Source organism: Marmota marmota, unplaced genomic scaffold (assembly GCF_001458135.2).
Source record: "Marmota marmota marmota unplaced genomic scaffold, marMar, whole genome shotgun sequence".
Classification (NCBI taxonomy): Eukaryota; Metazoa; Chordata; class Mammalia; order Rodentia; family Sciuridae; genus Marmota; species Marmota marmota.
The window spans coordinates 309,604-321,462 of NW_026000144.1; the positions used below are offsets into that span (position 1 = coordinate 309,604).

Here is an 11,859-nt window from a genome sequence, read left to right on the forward strand (position 1 = left end):
AAAAAAAAAAAAAAAAAACCAACAAAATACACATATACAGAGACACAAAATCCAAGAGAAATCTGAGAAACTCTTACAGGTCAGAGAAGTCTAAGGAGATATGATTATTAAATATACCCTGGTATCCTGGTTAAATTCTGGAACTGAAAATTACATTAGTTGAAAATTTAAAAAATCCAAATAAAGTATGAACCTTAGTTAATAATAACATCTCAATGCTTGTTTATTAGTAGTGACAAATGGACCAAACTAATGTTATTAACAGGGGAAACTGGATCTGTTGTGTCTAGGAACTCCTCATGCTGTCTTCTCAATTTTCTGTAACTCTAAATTCATTCTGAAAACTTTAGTTTATTTTTTGAAAAAACAAATTCAACTTCTGCATTGTAGTGAGGAGTTGTTGGCTAATCTGACCTTTTCCCAGAGATAATTTACTTTCAAATTGGCAGCTGGAGTTAAGGTAGATTAAGGCACATTTTGCCTTAATACAGTCAGGGACTGGGTAGTTTTGAAAACTGCTTTTAAGGGCAATGGTAGAGTGCTTGTCTAGTATGCACCAGGCACTGGATTCCATCCCTCATACTGCAAAACAACTAATTGCAAATTTTACAGAGCAACAAACTGCATTTTAGCCTGAGATAACAATCTATTTTCAGTTCTTCATTATTCCTAGGGCACTGGTGGGTTGGGTCCTAAATCCCCTTGCTCTGGGAGTCTTCTAAATCCCTGTTTTTGAGTTTTGGTCTTTCTTGTCACTTTATGTGCAGATTCTCAGTCTTACAATCAAGGGGTTTTATTTATTTGTTTTGGTACCAGGGATTGAGCCCAGTGGTGCTCAACCACTGAGTCACATCCTCAGCCTCTTAAAAAAATAAATTGAGACAGGGTCTCAGTAAGTTACTTAGGGCCTCAATAAATTGCTGAGTCTGGCTTTGAACTCATGATCCTCCTGCTTCAGCCTCCAGACTGGCTGGGATTACAGGTGTGCTCCACCACACCTTGCTGCTCTCTGTGCTTTCAAATGGTTGTTTTTGTGTTTTACCCAGCTTCAATAGTTGGTCTCAGCAGAGGATTGATCTGACACTAGCTATTTAGCCACAGTCCAAACTGGAAGTATCTGCTTCTTATTTTTGAGTGTGCCTTTCATATCCTCATTGATTGAACAATTTTAACAACAGGATTTCCATTAGCCCTGGTGCTGCTTCTTAGGATCAGACAATAAAATAAATTTAGTAGTGGCATTTTAAAAATCAGATAAAAAGTCACATAGATAATAGAATAATAAAGAACTAGTTAGGGAGTAAATGTAGAAAATCAAGAAGAATACTACTGACACATCTCACATTATACTATGGGAAGGTAAAAATACTAGTTAGCATGTTCCAAAGTAACCCCCAAAATGCTGGCAGGAAGTGCTAACACTGGATCTAACACAGGTGTATCTTTTTTCTCTAAAAATGATGATGATGATGATGATGATTGTTCTGGGAACTGAATCTGGAGCATGCTAGGCAAGTGCCCCATCACTGAGTAACATCTCCAGTCCTTTTTAAATTTCATTTTGAGTCAGGGGCTCATTAAGTTTCCCAAATGACTTCAAATTTGGCATGATACTGTCTCAGCCTCCCAAGTCACTGGGGTTATATGCTTGTGTCTCTGTGCCTGACTACCTGTGAGAGTTGCCCTCTTTTCTTAATTCTCAGCATTATTTATGTTATGATACTGGCAACATGTCTTAGTCTATTATTTATTGATCTATTTTGACAAAAAGAGATGTGAGTTAATGTGCTAATTAATTTTAATATTTGTCAATTTGGAACCACTGATAATTTAAGGGCCTTCTTTAGGGCAAGAAATGCATGCTGGGAAAAAAAGGAAGGGGGAATAGTTCATCTTTTTTTTTTTCTCTTTTCCAATACTGGGGACTGCACCCAAGGGCACTTTACCAAGGAATCACATCCCTATCCCTGTTTTTATTTTTATATTGAGACAGGGTCTTGCAAAATTAGTTGCCCAGGCTGGCCTCATATTTGTGACCCTTTTGCCTCAGTCTCCTGGGTTGATAGGTGGATTACCACTGCACCTGACTGTGGGAAGCCATTCTAGCACATGATTTGAGTTACCTCCCTGGCTGGGTGAGAGGCACTTAGACACAGCTGTGTCAGAGCCTTCCCCACCCTGTCCCAGGTACGAGGGCTTGTCCATGTGGGGGTGTGCCTGACCACTGACCCCAAGAGCAATCACTGACCCTGACCTTGGAATGCTGCCCCTCTTGACCTTCATTGGATGGAATTTTCCCTTGAGTTTTTGTTCCCCAATAAAAGCTCACTCCCTGGCATGTTCCCTCTCTCTTGTTTAACCTCCCATCACATTAGGTGGCTGGAGGCAGGAGCTAGGAGGAGCCATCTCTGAGCTGGGCAATAAAGGTAATGAGAATTATGTCTCTTTAATTTTACAACTCACTAGTTATTTTTTATGCTTCGAACCTCTATTATGAAGCCAGTGTGCTGGTCGCGTGGCTGACCTGACTAATATTTCAGCTTTGGAGGTCATGAGCAAAAATATTAAAAAATAGTAGCATGGGGTCCAGTGGTATATTTCCATGGTAGAGCACTTGCCCAGCATGCATGAGACCCTGGCTTCCATTATCAACACACACACACACACCCCTGAAGTAATGATAAAATTTACACAAAACAGCACTGCTTCAAGAAAGAAACAGGAGCAGAACTTTTCCTCAACATGTTTCACTTCTTGAGGGGTGACACCTATGCTCTATATCTAAAAAATACACCCCACGAGAAGGTGTACTCAACTAGGTTAGTTGAGCCAGATAGGGAAGGCTTAGAATCTAGTCTGTCATGTTTCCTCACAGATAACAGTAGCTTTATCTGAGTTTCCTATATTAATCTTATGTTTTCTCTGTTCTGAAATCAACTCTCCCTTTCTGTATCTGCCATTCAGACTGAAAAAAATGCATAATTGGGTTTTGTTGTTGTTGTTGTTATTACTATCATTTGTTTGTTTGCAGTGCTGGGCATGGAACTCATTGCCTCCCATGTTCAAACAATTGCTCCAACAGTGAGCTATATCCACACCCAAGATGCATAGTTTTATCAAGATTGATACCAGTTTGTGAAATTCTGAGTTGGAAGCAGCAACAGGCTGCCTGCTTCCAGGTCTTGGGACTGCACATGTGGCTGGGATGGCTCCTGTTGATCAGCCAGGAGGTGGTGCTGTGGGTGGTGATGGAGGAGGCGGACCATCTCCAGGATAGGTCTGGGACTCTTCCACCCTCTTGGACAGCTCATGCCTTCCCTTAAGGACTATGGGATGGGTGTACATGTGAACTCGCTCCACCCCTCTGACCTTTATCTTGATTGGCTCCTGTGCAGTATATAAGCTGTGTGTACTTCCTTGTGAAATGAGATCCTGCTTCCACTCATCTCCCTGGTGCTTCTGATTGTCCTCCCATGAGGGAGGGCTGGGTGCGAGCCGCCAGCCAACCTTTACCTCTCTTGGCTTGTCCTGGTTGGGCCTGCTTTCCTACTTTCCTAGCTTCTCCTGCTGCACAGGGGGGGGGGGGGGCTAAAAACCCCAACAACAGAGACTGCTGAAGAAAAGAGAAAGGAAAGGAGAGAAATAACAGCATTCCAGAGTGAACTATCACCAGACTAACTACACTTCTCAGTTGATCAAGGATGAGCTCTGGAAAATGACCCAGACACTAAGAGAGAATAGGGTAATGATAATACATGGTGCCTAGGTAAGGAAGAGCAGGAATTAACTATCTTTTTCAAGAATACATAGCACTTTTGTGGGTATTTGCCTTTGTATCAGATTATAGCTCCTTCCCTGGTCAACATTAACCAATTCACATATAATGGAAACAGTGAAAACCAGGCAGTCTAATACACCCAGTATCCAAGACACCCCTGTGTCTCCTAGAGGAGTAGTTTGCAGGGTTGGGGATCCAAGTGAAGTCCTCCACATAACAGGAAAGTGCTCTACCACGAAGCCACATCCCCAGCCTCAAGATAGTTCTTTTTTTTTTTTTTTTTATGAGGATCAAACCCAGGGACATTTATAGCCACTGAGCCACATCCCCAGCACAATTTATATTTTATTTAGAGACAGGGTTTCGCTAAGTTGATTATGGCCTCACTAAATTGCTAAGGCTGGCTTTGAACTAAAAAGTTACGTGCATGTGCCACCATGCCCAGCTCCCAAGATAGTTCTTTTGAGACACATGATGTTTTACAATAAAATTTTATTTTCAGTAAGGCAAACATATAGAATTGTATCTACAGGCACAGTTTTTGGGTGCAGAGGTCTGTATGTCCTCCTGCCCTTTATGAAAAACAACATATTGCATAAATGAAAAATTTATCAGCTAATGAATAATATTACTGTGTTTGAACTTGGTTATTTTGTAAACGTAGATTTTTTTGTTCTGTAGTACTGGGAATTGAATTCAGGTGCATTTTACCACTGAGATACAAGTCTAGCCCTTTTTGTGTTGTTTTGAGACAGGTCTCACCAAGTTGCCAAGGCTTACCTGCAACTTGTGATCCTCCTCTCTCAGCCACTGGAGTTCCTGGAATATTAGGTGTTTGCCACCGTATCTGGCTTGGAAATATTTTTTAATGATGTAAGATTTGAATTTTTCTGTTCAATCAATGTTCATAGCAGCACAATTCACAGTAGCTAGAATGTGGAACCAACTTAGATGCCCTTCAATAGATGAATGGATTCAAAAAATGTGGCATTTATACACAATGGAGTATTACTCTGCACTAAAAAATGACAAAATCATGGAATTTGCAGGGAAATGGATGGCAGTAGAGCAGATTATGCTAAGTGAAGCTAACCAATCCCTAAAAAACAAATGCCAAATGTCTTCTTTGATATAAGGAGAGCAACTAAGAACTGAGTAGAGAGAAAGAGCATGAGAAGAAGATAACCATTAAACAGGGACGAGAGGTGGGAGGGAAAGGGAGAGAGAAGGGAAATTGCATGGAAATGGAAGGAGACCCTCATTGTTATACAAAATTACATATAAGAGGATGTGAAGGGAAAGGGAAAAAAATCAAGTGAGAGAAATGAATTACAGTAGATGGGGTAGAGAGAGAAGATGGGAGGGGAGGGGAGGGGGGATAGTAGAGGATAGGAAAGATAGCAGAATACAACAGTCACTAGTATGGCAATATGTAAAACAGTGGATGTGTAACCGATGTGATTCTGCAATCTGTATATGGGGTAAAAATGGGAGTTCATAACCCACTTGAATCAAATGTATGAAATATGATATGTCAAGAGCTTTGTAATGTTTTGAACAACCAATAAAATAAAAAGAATTTTTCTGTTCACTTTCTTGACATGTTGTGCTGTGGTAGGAATGTGCCCCTGCTGAAATTAATATGTTGAAATCCTTACTCTCAAGGGGATGATCAGAAGGTGGGGCCTTTAAAAGTTGTTTAGCTCACAAGGGTTCCCCCACATCATTGAACTCAGTGCTCTAACTAAAAGACTCAAGCCAGGTGCCATGGAACATGCTTATAATCCCAAATATTATGGAGTCTGAGGAATTAAGAAGGCTAAGGCAGCAGGATCACAGGTCTGAGGCCAGATTGGGTAAATTAGCAAGACTCTATCTCAAAATAAAGTAAAAGTAAAAATGGGCTGGTGACGTGGTTCAGTGGTAGAGTGCTTGCCTCATATATGAAGGTCTGGGGTTCCATCTCCAGGATACCCACCCAAAATAAGATCTTGGGAGGGCTGAGAGTACAGCTCAGTGGTAGAGCACTTGCCTTGCATGCATAAGGCCCTGGGTTAATCCCCAGGATTTCAAAGAAACAAAAACAAAAAAAAAACAAAGTTTAAAAATAAAAACAGAAACCCAGAGAGCTAGCTTGTCCCTTCCACCATGTGAAGACACAGTGAGAAGACACCATACATGAACAGAAAACTGTAACCAATCTGCTGGTACCTTGATCCTGAACTTTCTAGCCCCCTGAACTATCAGAAATAAATTTGTGTTTTTATAATATCCCATTTACCCTATTCTGTTATAGCAGCGCAAATGGACAGACATTGGCTTTTCTTCTACTTTTCTGGACATTTTTCTTTTTCTGTTTTCCAGAAATTATAATGTTTTATTCGTATGATATCATTAGCAATAGTTTTTATCTTTTAAAAAATGTTTACTTGTTTTGCAATTGTTTTAAATAGGAAATTGTGAAAGGTTTTAACAAAGTCAACAGGTAAATTTCATTTGCAATTCAATTAGAATGACAGAAAGTTTATAGAATTAAATTTGAGGAAAGTGCTGTGTTTATTGAGTATTCCCACCTAGGAGATGCTACATCATTCCTTTTAATAAGATCATGTTTAGCCTGTCAGTAAAGTTTGGTGATTTACTGCATGTTACTTTTTCTTATTAAGTTCATGGTTAGGTGTGGTTTATGATTTCAGTTACTATAAAATGAGTACTAATTACAATATAATTGTGGCTCTAGACTAGAATGTCAACAAAACAGTGATACAGTTACTTCATTCATTCCTTATTGTTATAAAAATGTTATTAATTTCCTTAGAATTTTGAAATTTTATTAGAGTTCAGCTATGTCATTTTTTGGAGGATTTCATTGAAATGTTTTGAATGTCATATTCTTTCATTGAGATATTTAGCTGGTAGAAGTGTAGTTTATATACAGCAAACTGCACCCCATTTAAGGGTCAAGTTCAGTTTTGACAAAGGTGCACAACTATGTAGCCATTGGTCCAGGAAAGACAGAATGTTTTTACTCCCATTAAATGCATTCATGCTCATTCTAATCAATGATCCCCAAAGGCATCTGCTGTTCTGATTTTTCTGACCATGGATTAGTTTTGCTTGTTCCTGAATTTTACACTCATATACCATTTTGTATCTGGCTTCTTCTGCTCAGCAAAGTGTCACATTTTTTATATTTATCCATGTTGCTGCACATGGCAGTTGTTTGTTTATTTGGTTGGGTTTTTAAAATTTTGTTTAAATTTTGATGTTATCTATGACAACAGAATGCATTATAATTCATATTACACATATACAGCACAAATTTTCACATCTCTGATTGTATACAAAGTAGAGTAGTATGGAGAATACTTGGAAAATTGGGAATGGAACCACCATTTGACCCAGCTGTCCCACTCCTCGGTCTACACCCAAAGGACTTTAAAAAACAGCATACTACAGGGACACAGCCACATCAAGGTTTATAGCAGCACAATTCACAATAGCTAAACTGTGGAACCAACTTAGATGCCCTTCAGTATATGAATGGATAAAAAAAAATATGTGGTATATATACACAATGGAATATTATTCAGGATTAAGAGAGAATAAAATCATGACATTTGCAAGTAAATGGATGAAGCTGGAGATTAAAATGCTAAGTGAAATTAGCCAATCCCAAAAAAACCAAATGATTTCTCTAATCTAAGTATGCTGATACATACTATGCTAGGGGTGGGAATGGGAAGATTAGAAGAACTCTAGATAGGGCAAAGGGGAAAAGGGGAGGGAGGGAAAGGGCGAGGGTATAGAGGTAGGAAAGATAGTGGAATGCAATGGTCATCATTACTCTAAGTATGTGTAAGAAGACATAAAGGATGTTTTCTGGACATTTTTATGTGTCCCCTTTGCAGTCTCATTCTCTACAAACAATACAGTCAAAAATCTTAATACTGAAAATTCTCTTCTCAGTGTGCACTCCAGCACAGACTGTGTGCCCAGCAACCCATTGTGTGTTCTCTGTCATGAAAGGCAGCCCAGCCATCTGCTCATGCATTCAGAGACTTGGAAGTTGTCCTAGAAACCTATTCTCTCCAGTCTTCCCTTTCCAATCTGTCACCAAATCCTGTGGATTCAACCACATAAACAGCCCTTGAATTGGTCTACATCTTCCCACCTCTTTTCCACCTCTGGTTCAGGCTCTGGGAACTTTGGCAAAGAATGCTAAAATCCTCCTCATTGCCCTCTTCACATCTAGTCTTGCCTCTCTTCAACAAATTCTCTCCATTTAAGCCAGAGACAATTCAAAAGAAAGCCTGATCCTGTCACCTCCTTGCCCTGGTACCTGTAATGGTTCTCACCTCTATTGGATAAACTCCAATCTCACTTTACACTGCTAACTTCTCCTCTGACCATGGTTTAGCATTTCCACCACCTTGCCAGATGTGGAACAACCTAAAACACTAAGGGCTGCTGTTCTAATTGAACTTCTTTCTTGGTAGAATGTTGCAAAGGTAGCAATACTCACAAGGAAATCCATTTTTCTGAATGCATAAGCAGTAATAGATTGGGAGTGGGGTCCTTTTTACATTTTGGTTGTTCTTATTATTTGTGGATTTTTTAAAATTAGAGATTGAACGAAGGGGTGCTTTATCACTGAGTTACATCCCAGATCTTTATTTTGGGACAGGATCTCAAAAAATTGCTAAGGGCCTCCATGAAGTTGCTGAGGTTGACCTTGAACTTGTGATCCTCCTTCCTCAGCCTCCAAATTCATTAGGATTACAGGCTTACACCATTGCACCTAATTTTATTGTTTATTTTAATCAGAATAGTTTTACATTTTGCCAACAGTAATTTTATGTCTTAGGAATATAAGTTCAAAGTAGTAAACTTCATTTATTTTTTTACTTTATTCTATTCTATTTCTTTATTTAACTGGTTATTTATTTTTGTGATTCTCAGGATCAAGTCCACCCTGCTAGGCAAATGCTCTCCCACTGAGGTCCATTTCCAGCTCAGCAGTATAATTTTGATTTTTATCTGAAAGTCACTTAAAATAAGCAGAGACTCATTTTTGAGATTGTCTCTAAAAGCAAGTTTTAAATGAGATTAATACATACAAATATCAAAGTTTCAAGACCCAATAAGGGGAATACTATTTATATGTTTTCCACAACAGAATTACTGGGTTAAAAGTGATTTTCAAAAGAATTAATGGCAATACTGTAACCTGTTTTTATAATTAGCCTCATTTTATCACATAGATCTTGTTTCACATGAACTGTAAATGATATATTTATTTGACATTTTAATATGGAGACCTTATTTTCAGTCTTTATACTAAAATAACTTAAAGTGCATTTATTAGTATTACTGTACTATATAAACAAATGATAACCATTATTTTAAAGATTTTTCATGTAACTTTTTTCTTAATAAATGTGGCCCTGCCCACAGGCCTCTCTTTTTATCCTAATACAATTTGGGTCACTGTGTAACTCATGCTGTTGCTGTGGGTGTTTTCCCATCTCAAAGATGGAGACAGTGATGAGATAACCAAACAATTCAGCCTGTGCAGAGTAGCCAGACCAGTGCCTGATAAGCACCTGATGAATATCAGGTATCCTTGAATGGACATTAATATTAACAGTAATATGTAAAACTCTACATATTTTCTTTCATATAAATTTTATCTCATTTGGGGTCTATTATATGTTCTTCATTCAAAACAGGACTTAAGTATAAATTTATAATTATAAATTTTAAAAATTGGATATAATTTTTTCCTTTTTGAAATATGAAAACATACAGGGGTTAGATAGTTATTTTCTTACTCTTTGTTAAAGATTTTATTTTGTTTTAGATAGTTTTAGTTATATCCTTTTGTTGTTGTTGTTTTGTTTGTTTATACCTAGATTCTCAAATAATGTTAAAGAAATTACCCATCTTAGGAATCTTTAAACCATTAATATTCCTCTAAGTATCTAAACTAGCTGTTCCTAATGGCACAAGCTTGTAATCTCAGCTACTCAGGAGGCTGAGGCAGGAATTTGAAAACTCCAGGCCAGCCCGGATTTTATATATATATATATATATATATATATATTTAAAGTATTTTTATTAGTGCATTATAGTTATGGTAGGATTCATTTTAATATACTCATACATGCATATAACATAATTTGCTCCATTTCAATCTCCTGTATTTCTCCTTTCTTTCTCTACCTCTCCCCTGCTGATCTCCTTCCTCTACTTTATTGGTCTCTCTTCTATTAATTTATTGTTGTTCTAATTGGTGCATCATAAAGATATACATAAACATGGGATTCATTTTGATACATTCATATCTGCACATAGCATAATTTGCTCTATTTTATTCTGCAGTTCCTCCTCTCTCCTATTCCTCTTCTCTCCCCTACAGTCCCTTTCCTCTGCTTTACTGTTCTCCCTTCTATTTTCATGAGATCCCTCTACTTTAAAATAATTTCTTATTTCTCTTCAGCTTCCACATATGAGAAAAAAATTTTGGCCTTTGCTTTTCTGAATCTGGCTTATTTCAGTTAGCATGATGTTCTCCAGTTCTATCCATTTACCAGCAAATCACATAATTTCATTCTTTTTATGGGTGAGTAAAACTTTATTGTGTACCTATACCATATTTTCTTTATCCATTTATGTGTTGGCACCTGAGCTGGTCCTATAACTTCATCTTAGTCAATTTAGTAAGCTCATATCTCAAAATAAAATAAAAAGGGCTGGGGATACAATTCAGTAATAAGCATTTACTTCCCAAGTAAGCGGCCCTGGGTTCCATAAACAGAAACCAACAATAATTTTAAAATGTATAAGTGTGGGCTGGGGATATAGCTCATTTGGTAGAATGCTTGCCTCACATGCACAAGGCCCTGGGTTGAATCCCCAGCATTGCTAAAAAAAATAAATAAAATTATAAGTTATTCACAGTACTAATAAAGTAAAATAATAAATGCTATAATAAATTCAACTTTCAGCTCAGTGTGGTGGCACATCCCTGTAATTCCACCTACTTGGGAGGTTGAGGCAGCAGGGTCACAATTTTGAGGTCATCTGGGCAAGTTAGACTCTATTTAAAAATAAAATTAAAATGTCTGAAATGAAATTATAGGGTAGAGCACTTACCTATACAAACATGGTTTGGGGTTAAAATTCCAGTGCTGGAAAAGAAGAAGATGGAGAAGAAGAAGAAGGGACAAAACAGAAAGACTTTAGATTATTTCATTTGTATAATTTTTCCCCCCAGAATGAGAATTGAGTGCAACAAAGTCTAGTGTTTTCTCAGCTCCATTTCTTACTCTCTCCTTCATTCAGAACCTCACTAATCCTTTATTCTTATTTTCATACTAAGATTCTTGTCTAGAGTTGTAGTTCAATGTAATATTTCTTTTTCTTTTTTTGCAGTGCTGGGGATAGAACTAAGGGGCTCTTGCATCTAGGCAAATACTCTGTCACTAAATTGAACCCCACCCCAGTGACAGGTCATCTTCCTAGTGTATGTGAGGTCCTGGGTTCACTAACCAACTCATTAAGGGAAAAAATATTTATACATTTATATTTTCTAAGTACACAAGTTAATCTTATTCTGGGTTATATTACATGATCATTCATGGAGTTATGATGGCTTGTGCTTCCAGGGCCTTTCACAGACAAACTATTTTAGCTGTGATATGATTCGGGTCAGGCAAACTATTATGAGAACTCATAACATGACTATGTTAGTGTCTCACTCTTTGAGCTACTGGCCTTTTTTTTTCTTACTGAACTAGACCTCACTTCACCATGAATATAATTTCTGAACCGGTAGGTAGGCACAGGGAATAAAAGTTATACTGGGCAAGGAAATCATCCTACCACAAAGGTCAGTTGTAATCCACAGTCTCTGCTTCAGTTAGGGTTCCAGTGGTCCCTTGGTATCTTCAAATAGCTTGAATATCAAAACTTGAGGATGCTGAAACACCTTATATTAAAAATGGTGTAATATTTGCATATAACCTAACCATCCTCCTGCAGACCTTGTGTGTCTGTGTGTGCATGTGTGTGCACAC

The 11,859-nt window shown here is 37.8% G+C and overlaps 1 pseudogene; it reads right to left on the bottom strand.

Moving 5' to 3' along the window:
* LOC107160636 overlaps positions 1-3,266 on the bottom strand; it is an 11,300-nt pseudogene extending 8,034 nt beyond the window's left edge.
* Between the last annotated feature and the right edge of the window lie 8,593 nt (positions 3,267-11,859).